We start from the raw sequence: 24,194 nt of genomic DNA on the forward strand, positions 1-24,194 counted from the left end.
CATAGTATAGTTTAATATACAAAACTATAATTTAGACGAACTGTAGATAGAAAGTATTTTGAAAACCTTGGGACTAACATCCCGAACCAGTTGTAAGCTAATTCGATAAAGACCATGGGATCACTATCCCGAAAATAGACATAAGATAGCTTGATAAACCATGGGATCATTATCCCGAAACTAGATATGTGATAGATTGATAAAATCATGGGATTATCATCCCATATAAGATTTAGCTTCAAAACCATGGGATTACCATCCCGAACGAGATATAGACACAAGATCATGGGATTATCATCCCGAATGAGATATAGACATAAAACCATGGGATTACCATCCCAAACGAGATATAGATACAAGACCATGGGATTATCATCCCGAACAAGATATAGATTCTAAACAAAATCCCAGCTGTGAATAAGTTTATATTAATACGTATTGTGAGTCGGGTAACCATACTGATATAACAACGAGACCTCCTTGACGTTAGTCAGACGTCGAATGATATACAGAATTTGTCACCCCAGGCGTGCCCGCCTAACTGTAGCTAGCAGTTCAGGTGTGGGATTGTCAGTCCCGAATAGATCTATTCACAAATTCCTCGCTCTCCCTCCAGGAGACTCTGGTTACACTTCCGGAGAGGATTTACTTGATCATGCATAAAGGGTAGTGACTATCTCACAAGCTAGTATTAAACTATTCACAGGATTCTCATACGATACCAAACATACAAAGATTTCAAGACATGATTCAGTGAAAATAGTTACATACAGGAAACTATCTGGCAATACATTCAAATGATACGGAGATAAACTGAATCAGACATAGTTTATCAAATAACTTTATACAGATATCAGTACACGATATAAAGAGAATTATAGAATCCCAAGTTATTCCCATAATAATTTGATTAGTTTGGTTATTTTCTTAACTAAAATCCATTTAGTTGAAATCGATAAATCATTCCTTATGCTCAACATAATACATAAGGAGTAAAAGAATTTATAAGTTTGCCAGATATTATTTGAAATACTTCAATGTTATAATTCGAAAACAGTTATAGTTTTGCTTGTATTCCCCCCCTGAAAACATTGAAAAACACGGAAAAAGGCGTAGGGGTATGAACTCACCGGACGAGATATGAGACGGTTTGGATGCTAAGAGTTGATCCGGAACTTGTAAACACACGAGGTTCCTAATTATGATGTAAAGATACACATTTGTATCTAATTAGGACTTAGATTGATTGTTGGATAGGGACAATTGCTTCAAGTCGCGAAAACACTTCGATACAAGTGTTTGGAGGGACCCGGGTGGCATTTAAGGACGGGAATTGAAGCGAGGGACTTGGGACTTGAGTTTACTCCCCATGAATAAACTTATACAAGAGTTTTTGGTCCAAAACACCCATTCCCCATGAGTTTACGACTGTAAACTCATGGTAGGGTGGCTTATGGTGCAAATTTGGGTCATAAATGGATATGGACACTTGGAAATGCTTGGATTAATTTTTCTTAAGGATTGGATTGAATTAAAAACATCATTTACAATACATAAGGGAGTTTACGGCTTAGGCATGGGGTCTTTGGCCGTAAACTCTCAATTCTCCAAGATTTAGTGTTTTTAAGGTGTTAAAATCAATCACATGTGATTCTAAAAATTCCCACAAGCCTAGAAATGAGTTTAAGGCACCATTTGACACCCTTTTATGAGTTTACGGCCATGAGACATGTTCTACGGCCGTAAACTCTCAAATGTGGGGTTTTGATGTTTGTAAAGCCTTAAAACTATTTTTGGATGATTCTAGAATTTACCACAAGGTCATTGGTAGAGTTTCAGGGCATTTGGACATGTTTTAGGGCACTTAATCCCCCTTTTTGAGGAGTTTACGGCCCAAGCACATGTCTTGGCCGTAAACTCTTGTTTGTCCCCCAAAAATGATGTTTCAAGTGTCCAAATGCAAAGATCTATGTTCTATAATTCATAATTAAGGCATATGAGTGATTTGGAAGGGTTTAAGGGCATGAAAACCCTAGTTTAATGAGTTTACGGCCCAAGAATGATCCTTGGCCGTAAACTCCTTCAAACTTCACAAAGTTCATGTTTTAATTGTTTAGAGTCCATATCTTGAAGCCATTTAGCCATATCTAAGTCCCAAACTTGTCAAGGAGGGGTTTAAGGGCTTAAAAACCCACTTAATATGAGTTTACGGCCAATGTATGCTCCATGGCCGTAAACTCATGAATATGGTCATAAATCATGTTTTGAACTTGAATTTGAAGGCTAAGGAGGTTACAATACAAGCTAAGGAGTGTACCTTAGAGATTTGAAGCCTTAAATTTGAGTTTTGGACCCTTAAACTTGGATTTAGGAGAGAGGTTAGAGAGAGAGTAGAGAGAGAAGGAAAAAGCTTCAAATGGATGCTAAAACACGTTTATAGGTCTTAAAACTTGTATGCGGTGGAATTCTACCCGATACCGACGTTAAACGCGGCTTTTGGTCGCACCCGATTAAGTTACCGTCACCCGGCGGGGACATTTTTAAAACTTATGAAATAATTATATTCGGGCTAATTACGTGAGTTCCTGAGTGATTTAGACACTCATTAAATTAAAATCAACGTATAAGTTTATATAATTAACCCAAAGAGAAAACGAAACGAATTTGATAACGGCGACCTTTCGGGTAGAACGGGTTTTGGCGACGAAAAATTTCAGGTTGTTACATTATCCCCCCGTTAGAGGGAATTTCGTCCCGAAATTCAAAGAATAAGACATAGATCATGAGTTTGAAATGAGACTCGAATGGATTTGTTACATCGGATCTTCACTTTCTCAAGTGGAATCTAGTCTCTACTGGGCGTTCTAGTGAATTCTCACTATCGGGACGTGTCCTTGTTTCGTACCTTGACTCTCTCTCAATCTATGTTATCAATCGGTTTTCTCATGGAAGTTCCAACCCTGGACGACTTCGGTTTCCTCAAGGAATTACTAGGGTTTCGTTGGGTAGAAGCTTCTAAGGATTCGAGACATGATGTACTGGATAGATGTTAACAAGTTCTACGAGCATCCGAACCTTGAAGATTGTAGAATCAATCTCTACGAAGATCTCGAAAAGTATGGCGTGGAACTAAACTTTAGACGTTCGAATGAAATTCCCGGAAACTCTTCAGGACAAATATTTAGTAGAAAGGGCTACTAACTTCTCGTTTCTTAATGATCACAGAAACGAGGGATGTGTGGTAATTCGTATAAGGAAAACTCTTGAGTTTTAAAGCATGAAAAATACGAAGGTTTGATGCCGAAGATCATGAGAGTTGGGTTGAGGAAAAGATATAGACAGGCGACCCTCTCGAAATCAAGATAACAACATGAATGAGACTCAGTCATTCCATGTTAGACGTAGCATCAAAGCGTTCCCGTGAAAAGTTTCCCATTTAACCGAATGGAACAGAATAGTCCTCTGGACTGAGGATTCAATCTATAGGTATGAAGTTAGGGTTCTCAATCTCATTGGTTAGTCGTCTCGATGGTACTCGTTTCGATTACACGCGAAGAATTGAGTTTAGAAAACGTTCGAATAGATAGATAACAGGTTTCCCTTTTGTACTTAAATCGAAAAGAGTTGCAGGTATAAGAATTATCAAAGAGAGATATACCTGCGACAGCAGAGGGATTTGTGGTTGTAGCTGTGTTGGGAAAATTCCTTTTGAAGTGGCCAGCTTCACCACAATTGTAACAGGCCGGACTGATTCCCGTTCCGGATGATTGATTCGTTGGCTTGGCTGGTTTTCTGCAGGTTCGCGCAAGATGGCCCTTATTGCCACTGTTGTCGCAGATCCTTTCGCGACATGGACCAGGAATGCGGTGGTGGTAGTTACACTTACTACACCAAGGAAGGGTACCAGTGTATCCACTGGCGGGAGTTTGGGCTGTGGAACCGACAGCTGAAACAACAACAGGGGCAGTAGCAGCATGGACTGCTACCGTTTGCTGTTTCTTAGAAGACGCTTGCGTACTCTGGGCCTTTCGCTTGTTCCAGGATTTCTTTTTATTTCCGCCTCCACTAGTGACTGGCTCGGGGGTAGTAGCTTCCTCATCGGAGTTGTCTTCGTGATCTATCAGGATTTTTGCAAGACATTTAGCACTTTCATAAGTGTCTGGCTTCGCAGCCAAGACATTCCCTTTTTTTGTCTGGGTCAACCCCCAGATGAACCTCTCTATCTTTTTACTCTCCGGGGTAACCATTCCCGGACAAAGTAATGCCAGATCATCGAATCTTGAGGTATAAGCAGCTATGTCGGAACCCTTCATCTTAAGGTTCCAAAGTTCATGTTCTAGCTTCTGAAGTTCGCCCCAAGGGCAATACTCTGCGAGAAGAAGCTCCTTCATAGCTTCCCAACCCATAGCATTGGCTACAGGTAAAGTTAAAGATTTGACTCGGCCATTCCACCAAGTCAGGGCTTTGTCTAGGAAGGTACAGGCGGCAAACTTGACTCTATCAGACTCCGAACAGCCACATATTTCAAAGATTGATTCGATTCTCTCGAACCATCGGGTTAAGGCAATGACACCCCCTGTGCCATCGAAGAATGTCGGTTTCGCGTTCATGAAGTCTTTATAGGAACCCCCTTTTTGGTGTCCCTGGCTATCATCTGGGTTTTGGGTTTCACCTCCCGAACCCCTAGAGTTCAGTTGAGGTAAGAGAGATGATATGGTAGCGGAAATGGTTGCCTGAAGTGTTTCCAAATCGATCTGAATAGGAGGTGGTGGCGGAGGAGGATTGTTGTTGTTCGTTGAGCTGGGTCTCTTTCTTGGAGGCATCTTGATCTAAAAAGATCAGGAAAGAGAGGATCATAAGTCCTCTGAATTGAATCAAGAGATATGGGACAGGATATATCTCATCAAGGCAAATATAGCATCATACTAAGCGATAAAGCAGAGAGGAGTTATCAAGATAGACATTTTATCGCTAGAGGAATGATCAAGGAATAACGCGTATACGAGAATTTCTATAAAGGATCGGCTCGAGAAATACTCCCATAGTATTTCATGGTTCACTGCAGCGACGATTCGTTGTTTGGGATATTGGGTAAGTTTTAGGTATGCCGCATACCACAGTCACTCCCAAGCACATGTTGGTCGTGTCTCGAATGAATATAGTTGGCCAGACTATATTGACCCTAGACACGACTACATAACTGCCCAGGTTTAACCGCAACATACAACACCCATTTACTTATGTTTTGTTCTACTTGTAGTTACGGATTTCGACGGCTCGACATACTTAAATACTTTTGAAAATACTTATATTTTGTAAGATACTTTTAGTTCAGGCACTTAGGCCCCTTAATGTTTATAGTTTTATACCATGTAAGGTTTGGTATACTCTGTTCACTATAAACAAGGGCTCTGATACCAATCTGTCACACCCCGAAAACCAAAGGCGGAAACGTTCCCGGGGTTGACTCCACGTTGAGTATCAAATCCAATGTACATAGTAATCACAGTAAACAACCATTACATTACATATATAGGAAAGTTTACATTTGGTTCAAAAGTAAATTGTACAAAAGTTATACATATATCATATGAACAAAAGAGACGAGTCTTCAGAGCACTCCGTCTTCACCAAAAGATAGCGCCGGGTACCTGTCTAACTTGGACCTGAGAATACAAGCAGTTTGAAAATCAGCATAAAGCTGGTGAGTTCATAAGCGGTTTTGTTTTTTGAAAATGTATCGGTTTCCTTTAGTTTTCTGAAAAGGTTTGATATCCAAGAAAATCCCATATTTTCTTATGTAAAGTAGTTAAGTTATCTTTCGTTACAGTTCTGTTACAGATATAAGTTAACCCCAGGAAAATCCCATATTTTCCTAATTGCAAGATTGATTGAATAACACATAGTATAGTTTAATATACAAAACTATAATTTAGACGAACTGTAGATAGAAAGTATTTTGAAAACCTTGGGACTAACATCCCGAACCAGTTGTAAGATAATTCGATAAAGACCATGGGATCACTATCCCGAAAATAGACATAAGATAGCTTGATAAACCATGGGATCATTATCCCGAAACTAGATATGTGATAGATTGATAAAATCATGGGATTATCATCCCGTATAAGATTTAGCTTCAAAACCATGGGATTACCATCCCGAACGAGATATAGACACAAGATCATGGGATTATCATCCCGAATGAGATATAGACATAAAACCATGGGATTACCATCCCGAACGAGATATAGATACAAGACCATGGGATTATCATCCCGAACAAGATATAGATTCTAAACAAAATCCCAGCTGTGAATAAGTTTATATTAATACGTATTGTGAGTCGGGTAACCATACTGATATGACAACGAGACCTCCTTGACGTTAGTCAGACGTCGAATGATATACAGAATTTGTCACCCCAGGCGTGCCCGCCTAACTGTAGCTAGCAGTTCAGGTGTGGGATTGTCAGTCCCGAATAGATCTATTCACAAATTCCTCGCTCTCCCTCCAGGAGACTCTGGTTACACTTCCGGAAAGGATTTACTTGATCATCCATAAAGGGTAGTGACTATCTCACAAGCTAGTATTAAACTATTCACAGGATTCTCATACGATACAAAACATACAAAGATTTCAAGACATGATACAGTGAAAATAGTTACATACATGAAACTATCTGGCAATACATTCAAATGATACGGAGATAAACTGAATCAGACATAGTTTATCAAATAACTTTATACAGATATCAGTACATGATATAAAGAGAATTATAGAATCCCAAGTTATTCCCATAATAATTTGATTAGTTTGGTTATTTTCTTAACTAAAATCCATTTAGTTGAAATCGATAAATCATTCCTTATGCTCAACATAATACATAAGGAGTAAAAGAATTTATAAGTTTGCCAGATATTATTTGAAATACTTCAATGTTATAATTCGAAAACAGTTATAGTTTTGCTTGTATTCCCCCCTGAAAACATTGAAAAACACGGAAAAAGGCGTAGGGGTATGAACTCACCGGACGAGATATGAGACGGTTTGGATGCTAAGAGTTGATCCGGAACTTGTAAACACACGAGGTTCCTAATTATGATGTAAAGATACACATTTGTATCTAATTAGGACTTAGATTGATTGTTGGATAGGGACAATTGCTTCAAGTCGCGAAAACACTTCGATACAAGTGTTTGGAGGGACCCGGGTGGCATTTAAGGACGGGAATTGAAGCGAGGGACTTGGGACTTGAGTTTACTCCCCATGAATAAACTTATACAAGAGTTTTTGGTCCAAAACACCCATTCCCCATGAGTTTACGGCCGTAAACTCATGGTAGGGTGGCTTATGGTGCAAATTTGGGTCATAAATGGATATGGACACTTGGAAATGCTTGGATTAATTTTTCTTAAGGCTTGGATTGAATTAAAAACATCATTTACAATATATAAGGGAGTTTACGGCTTAGGCATGGGGTCTTTGGCCGTAAACTCTCAATTCTCCAAGATTTAGTGTTTTTAAGGTGTTAAAATCAATCACATGTGATTCTAAAAATTCCCACAAGCCTAGAAATGAGTTTAAGGCACCATTTGACACCCTTTTATGAGTTTACGGCCATGAGACATGTTCTACGGCCGTAAACTCTCAAATGTGGGGTTTTGATGTTTGTAAAGCCTTAAAACTATTTTTGGATGATTCTAGAATTTACCACAAGGTCATTGGTAGAGTTTCAGGGCATTTGGACATGTTTTAGGGCACTTAATCCCCCTTTTTGAGGAGTTTACGGCCCAAGCACATGTCTTGGCCGTAAACTCTTGTTTGTCCCCCAAAAATGATGTTTCAAGTGTCCAAATGCAAAGATCTATGTTCTATAATTCATAATTAAGGCATATGAGTGATTTGGAAGGGTTTAAGGGCATGAAAACCCTAGTTTAATGAGTTTACGGCCCAAGAATGATCCTTGGCCGTAAACTCCTTCAAACTTCACAAAGTTCATGTTTTAATTGTTTAGAGTCCATATCTTGAAGCCATTTAGCCATATCTAAGTCCCAAACTTGTCAAGGAGGGGTTTAAGGGCTTAAAAACCCACTTAATATGAGTTTACGGCCAATGTATGCTCCATGGCCGTAAACTCATGAATATGGTCATAAATCATGTTTTGAACTTGAATTTGAAGGCTAAGGAGGTTACAATACAAGCTAAGGAGTGTACCTTAGAGATTTGAAGCCTTAAATTTGAGTTTTGGACCCTTAAACTTGGATTTAGGAGAGAGGTTAGAGAGAGAGTAGAGAGAGAAGGAAAAAGCTTCAAATGGATGCTAAAACATGTTTATATAGGTCTTAAAACTTGTACGCGGTGGAATTCTACCCGATACCGACGTTAAACGCGGCTTTTGGTCGCACCCGATTAAGTTACCGTCACCCGGCGGGGACATTTTTAAAACTTATGAAATAATTATATTCGGGCTAATTACGTGAGTTCCTCAGTGATTTAGACACTCATTAAATTAAAATCAACGTATAAGTTTATATAATTAACCCAAAGAGAAAACGGAACGAATTTGATAACGGCGACCTTTCGGGTAGAACGGGTTTTGGCGACGAACAATTTCAGGTTGTTACAGTATATCAATCCATAAAAGATATACAAACTATAAATACATTGGGGCTGAGAGCTCTGACTACAAGTATACTTTTAAGAATTCTAAGTATTTTTAAAAGAAGTATACTAACCCTCATACCTACAAGTACATAGTCATAAGAACTTAAGAGTATTTGGATGTTGAATATTACAGTTAAACCCGGGCAGTTATGTAATCATATCTAGAATTAATATAGCCTGATCAACTATATTGATTTCAGATATTACCAACATGTGTTTGGGAGTAATAGTAGTGCTGTGACATGTCTAAAACTTAGCAACTACCGAAGAAACACTAAGAACAGAACATAAAATACTATAAGAACATTATAAACATCGATATGCTTTAGTTTTCTTTTCAGGAATTTCTTATAACCTTATTCTCGTACAGACACAATGGTAGGACATCATCTACCAGGGGACCCTTATTTTCCAAATCATGGCAATCAATGATGGATAGTGGAAGATCCGGAGGAGGATCCAGAAGAAGACTCAGATGAAGAACCATTTGAGGACAACGAATCAAGCGGTATAGATACAGAGCCACAAGTTTGCAACCCGGGGATACGTCCCTCGAGACAAGAGGAAGCAATACCCATACCCGGGTGGGGCCAATACATAAACCATTGGAGTCGACAAGACAGCCAACGCCCTCCCTACAGAATGGCACGGGGTTTCTATAACGTCTCAGAAGGAGGAATAGCCGACAGAGCTCTTCCAGTTATAGTGAACCGAATTGCCCGACAATTCGATCAATCAAGGATGTCAATCAATCGTATCCTAGAAGTGAATCCGGCTGCACAGGCTAACGCTGCCGATATCCTTCATCTTGATGAGATGCAAGATGATACCCAACACCATACTGAAGCCCTTCAAAGGCAACTTAATGCTGCCGAATCAGAGATCAGAGGAATGAGGGAGCATCAAGCTGCCCAAGAAAGGCATTGGAAATCGCAAGACGAAGCGGAACCCAGTAACTGTCGTAGCAACCGCCGCAAGTAGTGTTACACTACTTTCTAGTTTAATATACTGAATGTATAGACTACTTTCAGGAGATGTATAAATCAAGTATCAATAAAATAATAAGCACTTTACTTCAACAAGAGTTATTACAAGTTACATAAACATTCCATTTTCAAAGTTTTGAGATATTGGATATGTTTCAGTGTTATTTTTCATACTTTTCAAATACGACCAAGAAATTTTTTTGGTAGGTCGGTTTAATGTCGATACTTTTGCAATATTGTGGTTTATTAAAGACCTACTTTAGGGTTAAGTATCCAAATTACATATACTTAATATACCAATACAATTGACATGTACTTTCATACTCTTTGAAAAATAACAACTTCATTTTAATTTATCCAGTTGCAAGTTGTACTTGCAATGGACATCCATTTTCAATTCTTTACAATATTCTTGTTGAATTAAGTGTTTAAGTTCAGAGATATCAAATTCATATTAATTCTTGATATCTCACTATCTTTTTATCTATTGACTTTTATAGAAAAAGATGCCTCCTCGTAGGAATCCAAGACGTAACAATGAAACGGAAGCACCGACACCACCTCCACCACCACCCCCTCAATTCGATGTTGCCATGTTCCAAGCGGCAGTCACGGCAGCTGTAGCGGCTGCCTTATCTCATATCAATACTCATGGTGCTAGTGGGTCGGGAGCTGGTACACGTCCTTCTAACCTTGCCGAGGGTCATGAGCACTTGAGAGAGTGCACTTATAAAGACTTCTCGAATGCCAAACCCAGGACCTTTAATGGAACTGGAGGAGTGATGGTTTTAAGGCAGTGGATTGAGAAGATAGAAGCAGTCTTTGAAATCTGCTCTTGTCCAGAGGGTAGCAAAGTTAAATTTGCTGACTTTACTTTCTTAGATCGGGACCTAACATGGTGGAATGGCCATGTTAAGTCACTAACTTTGGTAGTGGCTAATACTATAAGCTGGGAGAACCTAAAAACCATGTTGATGCGGGAATATTGCCCACGAGGGGAAATTCAGAAACTGGAACAAGAACTCTGGGGTATTACTATGGCCGGTGCCAACCTAACGACTTACACGAATCGATTCTGTGACTTGGCGATTCTGTGTCCGTAGATGGTTGCTCCAGAGAGCAAAAAGATTGAAAGGTATATTTGGGGACTGTCGCTCTAGATACAAGCAAGTGTCATTGCATCTAAACCTGTCACTTTTGACAGTGCCAAGGAACTGGCACAGTCACTTATTGACCACGGAAACCGTCAAAACTTAGTGGTTACTGCCCCAGAACAACCTAGGGAGAACAACAACAGCAAGAAGAAGGGTAGGAACAAAAGGAAGGGAAAATCTCCTCTAGAACCTTTAAAGAAGCAACAAATAGTGGCAGTCCATGCTACTACTGTGCCTGCTACCATACCTACTACTGCACCTGCTGTTACCCCTAACTACTCAGCACCAACTAAGCCCTATGCCGGTAGCCTCCCTAAATGCAACAAGTGCAATTTTCACCACACTGGAAATTGCCCTAAAATGCAGTGTCGTAACTGCAATAGGAAAGGGCATACTGCCCGATTCTGTAGAACACCACCTCAACCCCTTAACCAAGTACCTGCCTCTGGAGTAAGTCGAGCATGCTACCAATACGGTGATGTGGGGCATTTCAAGAAAAATTGTCCAAAAGCTGGAAATGTCGGTGGGGTTGGGAGAATTCTAGCACTAGGTCACGAAGAAGCAGTGGCAGACCCTGCTGTGGTCATGGGTACGTTCCTTCTCGACAATACTTATGCATGCATTCTTTTTGATTGTGATGCCGAGAGGAGCTACGTGAGCCATAACTTTAAACATCTACTAAATCAGAACTCCGAACCACTAAATAAAACCTTCACAGTAGAAATGGCTAACGGGAAATCCGAATCCACCAATGATATATACATAGGATGTACCCTTACGTTAAATGACTTGTCTTTCCCAATAGACCTTATGTCGGTCTCTATCAAAAGTTTTGACATCATAATAGGTATGGATTGGTTGTGCCCCAACCATGCCGACATCCTATGCTATGAAAGAGCTATTCGTTTGAACTTGCCAACTAACGAAACTCTTATTTTCTATGGCGACAAACCCGGAACGAACCTTCAGATTATTTCATGCAGGAAGGCACAGAAATACCTTCACAAGGAGTATTGTGCATTCCTAGCTCATGTGGTAGATAAAAAGCAAGAATTGAAAGACATCGCAAGCATTCCTGAGGTCTGCAACTGTCCCGATGTATTTCCCGATGATCTTCCAGGGGTGCCTCCCGAGCGACAAGTCGAATTCCGAATCGACTTAATCCCTGGAGTTACCCATGTAGCCAAATTTCCTTATCGTCTTGTACCTTCTGAAATGTAGGAATTATCCAGCCAAATTAACGAACTCCTAAGCAAAGGTTTCATAAGACCAAGCTTCTCAGCTTGGGGAGCACTGGTTTTGTTCGTAAAGAAGAAGGATGGATCATTCCGCATGTGTATAGACTACCGCGAGCTGAATAAACTTACCATCAAGAATCGATACCCTCTGCCTCGCATTGATGATCTGTTCGACCAACTTCAAGGGGCAAACTACTTCTCGAAGATAGACTTAAGATCCGGGTATCACCAGTTACGAATTTTGGAGGAAGACGTTCCCAAAACCGCGTTCAGAACTCGTTATGGTCATTATGAGTTTATAGTGATGCCATTCGGATTGACGAATGCACCTGCAGTGTTCATGGACCTAATGAACAGAGTGTGTCGTCCATTCATGGACAAATTCGTTATAGTCTTCATTGACGATATCCTTATCTACTCAAAGAGCAATGAGGAACATGGCCAACATCTTCGTCAAATATTACAAACTCTTAGATCAGAGAAGCTCTATGCGAAGTTTTCAAAGTGTGAATTTTGGATCAGGAAGGTAGATTTCCTAGGTTACGTGGTCAGTTCAGAAGGAATACACGTTGACCATTCCAAAATAAAGGCAATTGAAAACTGGTCATCACCTAAAACACCTACAGAAATCCGTCAATTCTTAGGTCTTGCTGGCTATTATTGTAGATTCATTCAAAATTTCTCTCGAATAGCTAAGCCTCTTACTACCCTGACCCGAAAGGGTGTAACTTTTAGCTGGGGAGAAAAGCAAGAAACAACGTTTCAAATGCTAAAGCGAGCCTTGTGTAGTGCACCGATCCTGTCTCTCCCTGAAGGGATAGAGGATTTTGTAGTGTACTGTGATGCTTCTAATCAAGGGCTTGGATGTGTTCTTATGCATAGAGGAAAGGTTATATCCTATGCCTCAAGACAACTAAAGACACATGAAGTCAATTATACAACACATGACCTTGAACTAGGAGCAGTGGTGTTTGCTCTGAAGATCTGGAGACATTACTTATATGGCACGAAATGCACAATATTCACGGACCATAAAAGTCTCCAACACATCTTCGATCAGAAAGAGCTGAATATGAGACAACGACGATGGGTAGAACTACTGAACGATTATGAGTGTGAAATTCGTTATCACCCTGGTAAAGCAAACGTAGTAGCTGGCGCCCTTAGTAGAAAAGAATACTCGGGACGCCGGGTAAAGTTGTTGACCATGACAATCCATTCGCATCTGCCCATGCAGATCAAGGAAGCTCAACCTGAAGCCTTGAAACCCGAAAATGTAGCAGGTGAAACTCTGAGAGGAATGGATAAGAACTTCGAAGTCAGGGATGATGGAGTCTATTATTTCATGAACCGGATCTGGACACCAAAGTTCGGTGGTTACGGAGATGTGGTTATGAATGAAGCACACAAAACCCGATACTCCATCCACCCAGGTTCAGACAAGATGTATCTGGACCTTAAGAAGCTATATTGGTAGCCTAACATGAAGGCCGAAATCGCTACCTTTGTGGGCAAGTGCCTTACTTGAGCCAAAATTAAGGTAGAGTACCAGAAACCTTCAGGCTTATTACAACAACCTGAAATCCCTGAATGGAAGTGGGAGCGGATTACAATGGATTTCATAACCAAGTTACCCAAGACATCAAATGGTTATGATACTATTTGGGTAATCGTCGACAGATTAACCAAATCCGCACACTTCTTACCAATCAAGGAGACTGACAAGATGGAAAAGCTAACCAGAACATACCTCAAGGAGATTGTTAGACTACATGATGTACCAATATCTATTATTTCAGACCGAGATAGTAGATTCACCTCTCATTTTTGGCAGTCTTTACAAAACTCTCTGGGAACTAAGCTAGACATGAGTACAGCCTACAATCCGCAAACCGATGGACAAAGTGAGAGGACGATTCAAACGTTAGAAGATATGTTACGAGCTTGCGTGATAGACTTTGGAAAGGCATGGGATATTCACTTACCCCTTGTTGAGTTCTCTTATAACAACAACTATCACACTAGCATAAAAGCTGCTCCATTCGAAGCCCTCTATGGCCGCAAGTGCATATCCCCTCTATGTTGGGCTGAAGTGGGTGACACGCAGCTAGCTAGAGGTTAAACTCCTGACAGTGCTCTCACTGGTCCAGAAATTATTCGAGAAACTACCGAAAAGATCGTACAAATTCGGGAACGACTTAAAGCTTCCAGAGATAGACAGAAAAGCTACGCAGACAAAAGGAGAAAACCCTTGGAATTCCAGGTTGGCGACCGGGTTTTGCTAAAGGTCTCACCCTGGAAAGGCATGATACGCTTTGGAAAGCGTGACAAGCTGAACCCAAGGTATATAGGACCATTCGAGATTCTTTCCCGAATTGGCCATGTAGCTTACAAACTTCGATTACCCTAAGAACTAAGTAACATTCATCCTACCTTCCACGTTTCGAACTTGAAAAAGTGTCTTTTCAACGAGACTCTTGTGATACCACTCGAGGAAATCGAGTTAAACGAGAGCCTCAATTTTGTGGAAGAACCCATAGAGACACTAGACAGGAAAGTTAAGAAAACCAAACAAAGCCGCATCCCGATAGTGAAGGTTCGCTGGAATGCAAGACGGGGACCTGAATTCACTTGGGAGCGGGAGGATCAAATGCAACAAAAATACCCACATCTTTTTCCCTAGTCTATCTGTAAAGTAAATTTCGGGACGAAATTCTCTCTAACGGGGGGATAATGTAATAAATCGTTATTTCAAACTTATGTAATAGTGTAGGTCAAATTGTACTTCTTTGTAATTAAATAAAGATAAATTTTGGTATACTATGTATATTTACATAATTGACCTCAAAAATAAATTATTAAATAATCTCAATTGGGTTGAACCAAGTGATAGAGATTGTAACAAGGTTTCCAAAAATATAAAGAACACTAAAATCCGAGTTATAACGAAGAAGTTATGACCAATCGAAAATCCGTGACAAAACCGGCAAAACACTGTTCAGTGTAAAAACTGAATTTTTGATAAAAGGCTTTCTAGCCTTAACAATCTAAATGATTGTTTTAGTTTATGTTAAACCGAGAACTTTCATAAAAAGAACGCCAAAATCTGACTTCGTATGAGGAAGTTATGATTTTTCTAAGTTTCAGTATAGCAGTGTACAGCTACAAACTCGAAATAAAGATCGAGTGGTTTTTAGCCGACACAACCTTAACGAGAATTGAAGGTCTCGTCATTAGTAGTACAACAGTACAAAGACAGACAAAAACGGATGTCGTATGAAAAAGTTATGAATTTATAACGGATTCACGTCCCGGTCTGTTTAAAATAATAATATTAAAAATAAGTTCAAAATTAGCCGACGAAATGTAAACGAAATTCGTAGAGTATAATTTTACCTACGCGTGCATATAAAGAACGTTAGAAACGGAGTTCGTATGCAAAAGTTATGAATTTTACAAGTTTTGGCAAAAAAATAAAGAAAAATAGAAAAAACCGGGAAAATTCGCATGAACAGTGACTGCCACGTCACCCTCGAATGCGAGGCCTCCACATGTCAGCTGCTGAGTGGACCGATGTCTCGTGTGTCACCTCCTGATTCGACCAACGCTGCGGTCTAATCATACTCGGACAACTTCGCAGAAGACACCCCGGATACGCCCCTCGCACGCTCCTCGGACACTCCTTCGCACGTGCCCTCTTCCCATTGGACCGAGGTTTGGTCCAATCCGAGCCTACCACCTCCGAACCGAAGCTGCTACCGTTCGCAAAGTGTCAGCCTCTCATAGCCTCGCATAAGCTTCGGATCCGAGGCTTCGGCCTATATAAGCCATGCGAGGGTTCCGAAGAATTTACACTTTTTCACCCCAAATTTTACCCTCTTTCACCTTTTCCACTCCCTTAAGCTTATATACAACCCTTAAAGCCCCGGTATCAAGACTCGAGCCCAAAGTAAGCCGTGAAGCCCCGAAATTCTCAAGAATTCATCCTCTCTCCTGTCAAAACTCTGCCCGATTTGAGCCGGTTTCTCGACAAATAAACTCCTTTTCGTGAAACGAAACCCTATCCGAATTACCACCTATCAAGTGAGTTCTTACCCCCGTATTTTCATAACTTCTACTATTTTAAGGGGGGAAATACAAGTATAACACAACAACTTTGTGTTATAAATAAATGATTTCAAATCACGATAAAATGATTTTAAAGCATCAAAAATACTTCAAATATTGAACTCTTTTATAAACTTATATTTTTCCCAAATATACATATTTGTATAAATAATTTAATATAAATAAGATTTAAAAGGCTTAGGACTAATAATTCATTCTAGGTCATTTTCCTCGTTTGGATGTGGACTTATAGTATCGGTTATTTGTCCGAAGGTCGTTTAAATTTTACCTATATATAAAATTGTATATGTATATAAATATAAAAGTTATTTCATCAGTTTAATTAACCTTTGTAATACGTTGAGCAAAGGATTACATGCAAAAATAGTTATTTACCAGTTCCTAAAGTACGTATAAATTATAATAGGTATAATTTATGATACATAGAGCTATAATTCATATGAATACACTGTTTTACATGCTACAAGGGTTTTAATTCAAAACAAATCAAGGGTTTACAGTTATCAAATACATGTTCGGGATACTAAGTCAAGAACATACCGTCAATCATTTATTTCAGAATGATTGGGTTTTCATAACTAATATACATGTAACGTTTATATGCTTTTTATGAGACATTAAATTCAGGTTGCTTAATTCAGTTTAGACAACCAAAGTAAAGCCCTGACATTATAACCAGAATCTCCAGTCCGGGGATTGAAACAAGTTGTGTGTAGATCTATATCGGGATTAACAACCCCGCACTCAGGCTGCTAGCTACATTCAGGCATAAACGCCAATGAGTGGCAATTGTTATCAACAGTTTAAGCGTTCATCAGGCGTTTGTTTCAGGCGTTCATGTCTTAGTATGGTTATAATAACTCATTAAAAAGATATTAACAACACGTTAGTGTATAAACAACTAAACGTAAGTATATCTTCAAAGTACCAATTTACAAAATGCAAAGTACAATGCTATACTATAGTTTTCGATAACAGCTGGTGAAGCCAGGCACACTCTCAAATACAATTTTTACAAATACAATGGTTTACAAATAAGACGGTTTTATGGGAATAAAACTACTTTTCACATACCACTGAAAATATGGGATTTTCTAGAAGTGTTTTCATATTCAAAATACAAAGACACCCATTCAAACATAAAGACTTATGTACTCACTCAACTTATTGTTGATACTCTCTTTTCAAATTACTTGTATTATCAGGGAAATAATAACAAGTAATCCCCGAGATTTTTGAGAAGATGGAGCCATTAGGAGTCTTATCTTCTTCTTTTGTAATACTATTTTGGTTTCTATATACAATGATTGAACACATGTAAATATTATACTTTTAAATACAATGGTTGTTTGTGCTTTGATTACTATGATACATGTGTTGTGATACTACAAATGAAGTCCTCCACCCCCGGACGTTTCCGCCGTCTGGTTTGGGGGTGTGACAGTTATAAGTTTGCTTTGGAAATAAAATTAAGTCATTTTTGTATGTATTTGAACTAATCATGTCACCATTTTTGGCTATTGATATTTCAATGGAGTTACTATAGATAGCTGAATTGCTATGGAATCTATTATGTCACATTTTTTGAGACATCCCAAAATACGACCCAAAATTTTTTGTTTAATCATTACTAAAATCATTATATCAATATCATAAAATAAAAACCCATACGTCAATATCTCAAAACCATAATAAAGTATCACGAGAAAAACCGTATCAAGACTGTATGAAATCATATCTACGAAAAGCTAAATCAACTCCCAGGACAAAAACTGAAGTTGTGGTGAGTGCGATGCCATCATCCCGAGCTCTTCCCTTTACTTGTGGAAGTACCTAAAACCAAAACTGGAACTGTAAGCACGGAGCTTAGTGAGCTCCCCCAAACTACCACATACCATACATTGACATATAAAGCACATATTGTGCCTTGCCCCCTGCATCGGACCAAAGTCTGGAAACTGCATCGGACCGGAGTCCAAAAACTGACCAGGGCCTTGCCCTCTGCATCGGACCGAAGTCCGGAACTGACTGGGACCTTGTCCCCTGCATCGGACCGAAGTCCGGAACTAATTGCATCGGACCGAAGTCTGTAACTGACTGGGACCTTGTCCCCTGCATCAGACCGAAGTCCGAAACTGACTGGGACCTTGTCCCCTGCATCAGATCGAAGTCTGGAACTGACTAAACATAGCATAGCATAAACACATATACTACATACTGCATCGGACTGAAGTCCGGAACACATAACACATAAACATGCTTGAATCACAAAGTCATCAAGCACCCTGAACTACTGCATCGGACCGAAGTCCGGAACTGACTGCTAACTAAACAGGTCGGCATTGTAGCTGTAGACCCGTTCCTAATGGAAGAAAACTCACCTCGTGATGCTGACTGCTGAACTCCTGAATGAGAAATCCCTGACTGCTGCTCCGGCTGCTTCCCGACTATCATGGGAAATAAAACACTAAATCAGAATAAGGATTCTCCTATGGGTAAAATGACCCTTTTACCCCTGCTATGGCATGGGTCACAACATGGCCCAAACCCTCAATTCCCTCTAAGTGCATTAATGGCCCCACTACAGGCCCACTAATGGCTCAATTTTCTATATTGGGCCCAAAACATTTTAGTGGCCCTTACTCAAACCCAATACTAAATCCTTGGTCCATAGCAACTGAAATCTGATGGCCACTAAGGCCAAAAGACCCTAAGTCTAAAACTCAGCCCACACCAAGGCTCAAGACACTCGAAGCCCAAACTGGCAGTGTACGCGGGGCGTATACCAAGGTATGCTGAGCGTACTGGCTGCATGCTTGTACGCAGCGCATACTTCCTTATACGCCCAGCGTACAGCCCTGTTAAGCAACTTTCTCATTAAGTGCTTAATATCTCGATCCAGGAGTTACAAACCCAGATCCTAAGCTTTTTCTATGACTTAAGTCATAAAGTTGCTTAATTGATGGCTTACAAGTCCCATAAGGGCTCAAACTCCCACAAATAACTTTCTACTTCTATGGAGTTAACTAGATCTCATGCATGGCTTCATGTGTCACAACTGGAAATTTTGTGTCATGTAATCTATACATTCAAGCTAATGTGAATCAAAAACTTAAGAACATGATTGACACCTATGTTTATGACTTCAAGAACTTCAATCAAATACATTATACAAGTACTACAAATAGTCATCAAACAATTGGAAACCCTAGAAGTCTTTGTTTAAGTCCATTTTGGACTAGGACTCCCTTATTGGATCCAAATGGACCAATAAGCTTCCAATTAGACTATCATGGGCTTAGAACCCTAATTGGGCTCTAATTGCACCCACACTAATTTATTTCAACACTTTGAGCCATGTTGGGCTTAGAATGAAATAAATTAATAACTATGAACCATAAGTAACCTAAATTGGCCCCAACAAGCCATAAAAATCACCTTTATATTTATTTGGACCAACAACCACTCAATGTAACCATGAAAATTGGGCTTAAGCATTTAAGGCCCAAACAATTTCTTTTCCCCCACCATTCTCGGCCCAAGGCCCAAATCCAAGAAGATAAGGAAGAGAGTTGACTTGGTTTGCCACCTCATTATTGTCCCTTGGATATCCATGCACCTTAGTCCATATCTCCATGCATATCACTTCAAAAGTCACCTCTTCTTCCTATCTCTCTCACTCTCGGCCATACTCACACACACACTCACAAAAATCTCTCAAACTCTCTCAAGAACATCCCTCCCTCTCCACTCAAAATCTTGAAAATTAGGAGGCTTTCAAGAGGATATTTCCACCAACTCTTCATCCAAGGTAAGGTTATGCTTGGATCTATGAATTAAATCCTTTGTGTTATCAAAATCCTTTCCTAATCTATGCAAAAATCGTGATCTTGCATCCTAGAACCATCTCAAACTCGAGATCTTCAAGAAAAGGGTGCTAAGGCCAAAAATCACCAAGTTTTCTTCCATCTTTTCTTCAAGAACCAAAATCACACCCTAAGGTGAGCTTCATACCCCCTATTTTCTGTTTTTATGAGTTTTGTGGGGGGGGGGGGGGAATACAAGTGAAAGTGTAGATCTATATGTGTTTTGTATGCTTGTATGATTTCCATGCTTATTTGTGTGCTTTTGTGTGTTATAATGTTGGATCTAGCCATAAAACCCCTCAAAACCGAGATATACTTCATGTTAAATGATTTTAGCATCAAATATATTTCTACATACAAAGTGTTTCTAGAAAAATGGCTAAATGGCTTAGTAACAATTTCTTTGGGCTAAAAACACAAATTTTTGGACCTAAAATGTGAAAAATACAAAATTAAGGGCCCAAATTGACATATCACGAATTCTGATGGATGAGGTGTGTCAAAACAGTTTCAATAAAACAATTTCTGGAAATATACTCATTTGGAGGATTAAGAACATAAATTTCAAGCTTAATGGGCTAAAAATGACATTTTCGGCCCAATGAGGCCCATTATGCGAGATTTTCTGTTTTGGAGGGCCAAAACTGTATTTTTCGGTAAAACAGTGGACTATAAGTGTCCCAAGTCCTTTTCAAAGGTTTAAAATGCTTTTTAAATTTAAAAAGGACCAAAGTTGCAAAAATTTTACAATTTGGGCCAAAATTGTCGAAGTTGCGAAAAAGAAGGGTTATAACCGAGAAAACTGCATTTTCAGGGACTTAAACTGTTTTCTATGAAAAATATGCTGAAAAATATTAATTTCAATAATTTTTGGTGTTAAAACGTCAAGAAAATTAATTTAAGGACCAAACCGGGAAGTATTCAATAAAAGGGTTGAAAATGTAAATTTTACAAACAATGAGGGGCTGAAAACAGAAAATTTCAAGGCTAATTCAATATACGCAATTTGATCAAATAATGGCACCGCGACTGTCGACGAAATACAATACACTACAATACCAAAAGTCGTTGTTAAACGAATTGGTTCGGTCTCGAACCAATAAAAATCGGAGACTACTAACACGACGATACTACGACACTACGACACTACGACACTATGACGCTATGACGCTACGACACTATGAAACTATGACACTACGACACTACGATTCATACAAGTAACGTTTGGGAATTCAATATACATGCGAGTGTGCACAGACGTCTACGCACCATCTTTGGGCCCCAAAAGTGTAAAATCTTGTTTGTTGGGCCTAGCTAGCCCAATGACCTGATCTTAAGGCCCGAAGACCTTTTTTCTACGAAGTGTTAGGTTTCACCGACTTGGCACAACGTAGAGGGACTTTCAATGGCTTGTATACTACTGGTCCCCAAGGGTCCTTTAATATTGCTAGTAAAGTCTACATTTCATGCGAGGCGGGTCTGGGACCCCTCGTACATTTTTTTATCCCCAACCGGTTAATGGAGTCATCGAGGTCTTCGTGCCCTCTTTCTCTTCGGATGTGGGACTACACATAGTCAGGGCGATTGGATAACGTGATTAGTACGGACGACGCCTACGGGATCGTTAGTATAGCTATAAACTGGTCGTTTGTGTAATGCGTGTTTGTAGCAAATAATCATGCTCAAAAATAATCCAACGTCGCCTGGGACTGACACTACACGCTATGCAGTGGTTTCAATGTGACTTCATGGAATTCAAAGGATTAGGAAAACATCGGGTTTTCCTAGGTTTTTCAATACATATCGGATTCGAAATGCATACAATTTTAATGAACAATTTTTATAAGTATAGAAACAAACAAGCATACCTATGGATCTTCACGTCTTTTTGACTATACTATTTTCAGAAAATATCGGATTTTCTGGTGGTTTTTCAAACAATACAAAACATTGGATTTCAAACACTACTTATGAACTCACCAACATTTCATATGTTGACGTTTTTCAAAATACTTGTATTCTCAGGGAACCAGTGAATCAAAGGAAATCATATTCAGTGATGGCTTGCAGTTTATTTATGTACGAATCGAACAATTTATTTTTGGGAATGTAATGTTTAAACAATGTATTTCATGTAAACGCTACTGGTTGTACTATATTAATGCATGGTGACGAATGTTGTTATGTTTCATATATATTCAATGTTATGGTATTCGATTGAGTCACAACAGCCCCCGGACGTTTCCGCCGTCTGTTTCGGGGGTGTGACAGGTTGGTATCAGAGCTTTGTTTATAGTGAACTAGCATGTCGAGCCACACATTGATATGCAACTATAAACCAAAAGAGGGACTAACATAACTCTGAACAAAACAAGTAACTAAAACACACCTGCTTGCATTAGGAATAAAAACCTAACGCCGAACCAAACACAACAATGTTGGTATCTCGGTTAATTCGGGACTGTTCTTAGTAATACCAAGGAGTGAATGTAGCCTGATCAACTACATTCCCTCCAAAGTAAAACTAACACATGTCTTGATGAGATCGGGATAGCTAGGGAACCTAAAACTATACCCTTATCACCAAAAGAGAACGTTCGCTTAGCCTGTATAATAGTCATAGTACCCTAGGAATAATGTTAGCATATTTACGTACTCGCGCAGACAACATGGCTGGTTTTCATCACCCTGGATACCCCTACTTCCCTAATCAGGGAAACAACGGGTGGCTAGAGGAGGAGGAGCCTGAGGAAGAGCAGCAGGGTATCCAGTTTCATCAGGTCTTAGTAGCTCACGGGATGCTTGTGGATGAGCCGGGAGAGAATCCAGGGGAAGCACACGACGTTGGACCCGACGAATGCGTAGACACTGACTATGAATTTGGAGAGATCGACTATGATGACGAGGAAGGTCAGGTAGGGGATCAGGACCCCGTCCCGCCAAGCGAGAACGAGGCACAGCCAGATCACCCCGCTCCACCAGTGAACCCCCCAAGAGAGAACCGTTCCCTCGAAGCTGAGATCGCCGCACTGCGACAACAACTGTATGCTATGGAAGCTCAGGCAGTGCGAGCAGAGCATGAGAGGGATGAGGTTATTGGAGACATGGCAGAGATGGCACAGCTACTGGCGCAACATTTCGACATATGACCTCGGCACCACCTCCTGACGCAGCTCATCGCGGTTAGGGATAGACTTATCATAGTAGGTCATTAGGAACTATGTTATGTACTCCGGCTCTATGTTTAAGTGACTACACTACTCATGGAGCCGTTATGCTGTCAGATTAGTGTCACTTATGTATGCTCTTACGAGCAAATTTTCCTGTATTACATGCGGATAATATTAATGAACTTTTGTGTGTTTTGCTATGATATTACCAGTTGTTGTGTGTTGAGACATTATGATTGTATGCCCGATAGTAGAAATGTTTAGGTTCGTACCATACACCTAGTTAGTAGGATCACAACCTCACAGAAACCACGTACACTCAACATCTTTCCGTTTCATGACAGAAAGATGCCTCGCCGAGCTACTCGCGGAAATCCCGAACCAACCCCACCCGAAGTTGACACCACTGCTTTCCAGGCAGCCGTGTCTGCTGCGGTCACAGCAGCTATGGCACAACTTCACCGAGGGAACAACGGAGGAGGTAACGGGCAAGGATCCGGAAGTTCGAACAACGGGACGAATCAAGGACCCACTAAAACGTGCACCTACAAGGACTTTGCGAACGCTAAACCCCGAACTTTCAACGGCACTGGAGGAGTGATTACCCTGAAGCGATGGATCGAGAAGGTAGAGTCGGTGTTCGAGATATGCGATTGCCCCGAGCAGATGAAGGTGAAGTTCGCGGCCTGTACTTTTGTGGACCAAGCACTCACTTGGTGGAACGGACACGTGGAAGCTATGACGCTCCCTGTCGCCAACTCTATCCCATGGGCAGAAATGAAAGAAATGTTAATGGCTGAGTACTGCCCCCGAGGCCAAATACAAAAGATGGAGCAGGAACTATGGAACCTCACTGTGCAGAATGCGAACATCGATGCCTACATATCGAGATGTAGCGAACTATCTCTATTGTGCCCGGGTATGATCACATCAGAAGGAAAGAAGATCGAACGATTCATCTGGGGACTGACACCTCCCATTCAGG

The sequence above is a fragment of the Lactuca sativa genome, chromosome 5, assembly GCF_002870075.4.
Source record: "Lactuca sativa cultivar Salinas chromosome 5, Lsat_Salinas_v11, whole genome shotgun sequence".
NCBI lineage: Eukaryota > Viridiplantae > Streptophyta > Magnoliopsida > Asterales > Asteraceae > Lactuca > Lactuca sativa.